Source organism: Cricetulus griseus, chromosome 3, assembly GCF_003668045.3.
Source record: "Cricetulus griseus strain 17A/GY chromosome 3, alternate assembly CriGri-PICRH-1.0, whole genome shotgun sequence".
Taxonomy (NCBI): domain Eukaryota; kingdom Metazoa; phylum Chordata; class Mammalia; order Rodentia; family Cricetidae; genus Cricetulus; species Cricetulus griseus.
In genome coordinates, this window is record NC_048596.1 from 236,387,172 (window position 1) to 236,392,769 (window position 5,598).

General features: G+C 43.3%; 1 long non-coding RNA gene across 1 annotated transcript; it reads right to left on the reverse strand.

Annotated features, from left to right (window-relative positions):
- Positions 1 to 382: 382 nt before the first annotated feature.
- On the reverse strand, positions 383 to 5,120 carry LOC118238470. The gene is made up of 3 exons (XR_004768899.1): positions 4,928 to 5,120; positions 2,811 to 3,036; positions 383 to 667 (listed from the first exon to the last, which is right to left on the reverse strand). It is a non-coding gene; the product is annotated as an uncharacterized LOC118238470 (long non-coding RNA).
- Positions 5,121 to 5,598: the final 478 nt, after the last annotated feature.

The window sequence follows — 5,598 nt, forward strand, 5'->3', positions numbered from 1 at the left end:
CTCATGCAGTGAATGCATGCCGCTGCTCAGCTTCTTTCTCCATCTGTACGATCCAGGTTTTCAGCCAGGGAATGGTGCCACCCAGAGGGGGCAGATCCCTTCATCTCAGTTAATATGATCAGGGACACCCAGAGGTCCATCTTCCAGGTGATTTTAGATCAATTCTGTCAAGTTGACAACATTAGTCGTCCTACATAACATGTCAAGCCAACTCCAAATCTAACACAGCAACTACTTATTGTTTCTTATGCTTCTGTGAGTTGAATGGACAATTCTCTATAAGATGTTAGCTAACGTGGGGCGCAAATAATGCGGACTTCAAAGGAATCAGACCGAGTTTGGGACGAACAGATGCTTTAATAGGAAAGTACTCACACGACGAGTCACCAGGCGAACCCTGGAACAGAGGTAGCCTCCTGCATGGGACCCTCATATTTAAGGTCTTGCTACGTCACTCTGACCACGCCCTAGTGTGCGTGCGTGGTCTGCGTCACCTGTGCCAGCCCCCGAGAGGGCGTGGCTAAATTTCCCCTATAGTTATCCAGGACTTGTCTGGGTTGTGATGGCCACTGACATGCTGAGGGTCTTGGCTCTTCTCATCTTCTGTAGCTTCTATGTGTGGTCTCTCTTTCCAGGAGGGGATCCTGCACTTCCTTACAGCTGCCAGCTGGGCTCCAAAGAAGCAAAGCAAAAATGGCAAGGAAGAACACCATGGTTGTTTTTTGTTGTTGTTGTTGTTTTGATATAGAGCAATTTCTTTTTTTTTTTTTAATTTAAAAGCTTGTTTTACATGTCAATCCCAGTTCCCTCTCCCTCCCCTCCTCCCCTGCTCCCCATCAACCCCCTATCCCATCCCCTTACTGCTCCCCAGGGAGGGTGAGACCTTCCATGGGGGAATCTTTAAAGTCTGTCATCATTTGGAGCACGGCCTAGACCCTCCCCGTGTGTCTAGGCTGAGACAGTAACCCTCTATGTGGAGTGGGCTCCCATACAGGGCCAGTGCTGCCTCAAGAGGGAAAATGGAGTGACTAGGGGGAGTTGCAGAGATGATTCAGTGGTTAAGATCACTTTTTGTCCTTGCAGAAGACCAGAGTTTGAATTCCAGTATCAAGAGAGTACTTCATAAACACCCCTAACTACAGTTCCAGGGTATCTAAAACCCTCTTCTACATACATACACATACACAGAGATAAAACACACACACACACACACACACACACACACACACACACACACACACACACAAATAGATATATAATAAAATTAATTAATTTGAAACAGACTTCATTGCACCCAATGGAAGAAGTGTGCCAGGACAAAAGAAACTATCATGTGTCATATTTATGGACAAAATATCCTACCAGGTCCCACTCCCTCTCTTTCCTCATCCTCTCCCCATCTTGATCCTTGCAGAGTCTACGTTCCAAACTTGGAGCATCATAGGCCCAGGATTCAGAAACATGTCTGAGTCTCTCTCAATGTGTCTTCAGCTTTACCCTTGACTTCTGTTCTGTGTTTGTGGGTTTCCACGTTGTTTGTGGAACCTAAACTTGACCTCTTGTCTCTCCTGAAGTAAAGTAACCATTACCATAGCTAATACTTATCAAACTCATTCTCCATATCAGACAAATCTTGGGAGCTCTGTATTATTTCTATTTTGTAACCATGGTAACCAAGATCCAGATGTGCCACTGGGAGGCAGGGGCAGCAGTAGATGGCAGCTTTACAACTTGAGCTGGTTGTCTGTGCTAAAGCAGTCTGTGTAGCTCTGCTCGAGCAACTTCATTCTTTTTTTTTTTAACCTTGAATGTTTTTTCTTTTTTTAATTTAAATTCTTTAATTACTACTCATATTTACATATCCCTCCCCATTTCCTCACCCTCCCACCCTCCCATGTTCATTCTTCCTGGCTGTGGTACTGTGTAACTCTCATTGTTCACCTTTGCCTGGGGCTACTTTGCATTCCTGGGTCTTTTGCCTGGCATCTGAGTGTAGCATGAAAAATAAAAACCCAGAACCAGATATTGGGGTTCAAGCTTCAAGCTGAAGATCAGAGAAGCAAAGCAGCCAAGCCAGTAGGTCTTACCTCTACCAAGCTGAAAAGGCAATCCTGTCTCCAAAGGTCCTCAAAGGCAAAAGATCTCAGTTCCTATCTCCTCCTCCTTATATTCTTTTCTCTGCCCCACTGTATCACTCCTGTCTCCAACTCCCCAGTGCTGGGATTAAAGGCGTGAGCTCTGTTACTCTTCACTCTTGTGTAGGCCAGGGTGGCCTTGAACTAACAGAGATCCATCTGCCTGTCTCCTGAGTCCTGGGATTAAAGGTGTGTGCCAACACTGTCTGGCTAGCTAGTATGACTGCTGGGATTAAAGGTGTGTATCACCATTGCCTGACCTCTATGGCTTGTGGCTGGCTTTGCTTTGTGTACCCTCGGGCAAGCTTTAATAAATCATAAATAATATATTACCACATCTGGGTCTTGCTACATACTAAGTGCTGCCTAAGGCTGGCTCTGTCTTTTTTCTCTTTAAAATAAAATTTTAAAAAGCATTCTATTAGTATGCACCTTGTATATAGAAACATAAAATGCATAGCTTGAAGATTTTTTTCCTCACAAAATGAGCACATTTTATCACCCAAATCCAGAAAGAGACCATCACAGGGATCCCAGAAACCCCTCACCCTGCCCATTAACTTCCTAGCCCTGGTGCACAGGTTAGTTCTTTAAGGGCACTAGCAACCTTTGACTTTATCGAATGTTTACAATTATGTCATGTGCTTTCTTCTGTGTCTGATGCCTGTTACTCACCAGGGTGCTCTTGGAAGCCAAATTACCTGCACAGCAATGGAGTGTTGGTTCACTGCTGAGCAGGATTCTAATGTGTGGCATTCCAAGAACATGTGTCGATTCTTCTGCTGGACATCTGGCTTGGCTCTGGGTCAAGATGATATAAATGATGCTTTTGTGGGTCTTCTTAGGCATACCTTCTGGTCATCTACATCCATATTTCTGCTCTGAACAGCACACCTGAGAGCTTAAGTAATTGTGAAACAATAATTTAACAAAGTATCTGTACCAATGTGCATTTGTACCAGCAGTGTATTAGTTTTTTTTTCTGAGATAGGGCCTCACTATCTCATCCTGGCTGACCTGGAACTCTCTATGTAGATCAGACTGGCCTGAGACTCAGAGATCTACCTGCCTCTATCTCCTGAGTGTTATGATTAGAAGTGTGAGCCATCATGCCCAGCTCCTATATGTTAGTCTGTTTGTCTCTCTCTCTTCTGCCTCTCTCTATCTCTTCTCTTCTTTCTTTTTTTCCCCTTGGGGATGAAATCTGGGGCTTCATGCATGCTGGAAAATCACAGAGTTTCAATCCCAGACCCTGAAAATCTCTCTTATATCAGCCATGCTCATCAGGTATAGTGAAACCCCACTGTGGCTTTGATTGATGGGCTACACCTAATGTGGAGAACATTATTGTTGTTTTAATGACTGTTTAGGTATCTTGCTCATTTTTCTACTGGAGTGTGTGTGTGTGTGTGTGTGTGTGTGTGTGTGTGTGTGTGTGTATGTATGTGTGTTTGGCTAGGCCTCGGGAAATGCAAATATCTAGAAATGTACTCAAGATGGACTATACAAGGATTTCTTGTGGTTAAAGAAAAGCCACCGGGCTGGAGAGATGACTCAGGGGTTAAGAGCACTGACTGTTCTTCCAGAGGTTCTGAGTTCAATTCCCAGCAACCACATGGTGGCTCACAACCATCTGTAATGTGATCTGGTGCCCTCTTCTGGCATGCCCTGTATACAAGATAAATAAATAAATAAATAAATAAATAAATAAGAAATGCCACCATTCCTTAGGAACTTGTTTTCTGTCTGAAAAAAGGAGTCATTTCCCTTGCCCCTGGCAGAAGAAATAGATGGTTCATATACCTGTGGCGCCTATCAGCATATCAAAGTCCATGCTAGCCTCCAGGTTCCCATAGTCCTTATTCACAAGTATGTATTATACATTTCTAATCCATGCTAGCATCCTGGCATCTCTCACCCACCCCCACTTCTACCATAAACTCCTAGGCCTGCTCCAGCTCACAAGCTTCCCTCCCCCTAGCTATTCATCCTCCTTATAACCTGCATGATTTTTCCACTTTCCTGGCACTGGCCATGTCTGGTCTGTTTCTGTTTGTTTGTTTGTTTGTTTATTCTCTCTGCTCTGGACATTTCCAGAAGCCTCTGGATATTTTCTCTCTCTTACGCACAATAAAGCCTTTCCCCCTAATAATGGAGCAGCCATTTCAGTAGTTTCTTTACTGCATCCCCTTGCATGCACACATACATATATGTACATACACAAACACTCACACATACACATATGAATATTTGGAACAATTTCTTGAATATTCTCATCATGAGTCATTTGTTAGGTATATGAATTACAATGATTTTCCATATCCTGTAGCTCACCCTCATATACTTTTGTTCTTGCTCTTTTGTTTTTTGGGGGGTTTTGTATGTTTATAAAAATAGGGTCTCATGTATCACAAGCTGGCCTTAAACTCACTATGTAGCCAAAAAGATGTTCTTGAACTTCGAATCCTCTTGCCTTTACCTCCCAAGTGCTAGATTTTAGGCATGCACTACCATGCTGGTTTACAGAGGGATGGGGATTGAACCCAGAGTCTCATGCATGCTAAGCAAACACCCTACCAACTGTGCTAATCCTCAGCACCCCTGTATATGTTTTCTTGGTGTCTTGGACAAACATATCTTCTAAGTATCATCACTCTTAGATTGTGGGTTGTTGATGTCTACTTCCCAACAGAATTATGCCACTTCCTTTGGGCCCTCTATAATGTTCCCTGATGCCCCTGTCTTCAGGACAACATCTCAAATGTACCAAATGCCCTTGGCATTCAATGTACCTGTTCCAGAGCCAGCCTTTCCCAAGAGGGCAGATCTGGTTTCAGGTTCTGGCACCTTGCAATCTTCTCAGGCTTCTCTGAAGTTGCCCCCTTGTGCCAAATAGTGTTCTGAAAGTAAGTTTAAGAGGTCCAATCAACTGACTTCTAAATGAACTTTTGGAATCTTTGACTAGGCAATGGATCTTACTGTGTGTTCTAGCTCTTTCTGTCTTACTCATCCAGCATCAAGAACTTCTAACCAAAAAGGGGTAAAACATTAAAGCAGAATTGTGAGTCACCCTGCAATTTAATATCATCTTGTCAATCTGGGCAGGAGATCTGAGATTGTATGGAAAAAATGAACTGCTTTTGTCAAATTGATAAGAAATTCAAAGAATAATTATTGAGTACCTGATATATGTCAATCAGTGTTCCAGACACTGTAAAAGTAACACAAGGAAAAGGCAGACACTGATCTTTGCATGCACGGTACTTACAGTTCAGATCGAAAGACAGATGGTAAACAAGCCAGAAAAATACACTTGGCATAATGAGCTATACCTGCTAAAGGAAAGGAGAACAAGTGCTATGATAGTGCTGATGGCTTTGAGCTTTTCGTGAAATCTTCAGGTAAGGGCTCACCAAAAAACGGGTGGGGTACTCAAAGAAAGACCTACAGAGACGCCAGCCTA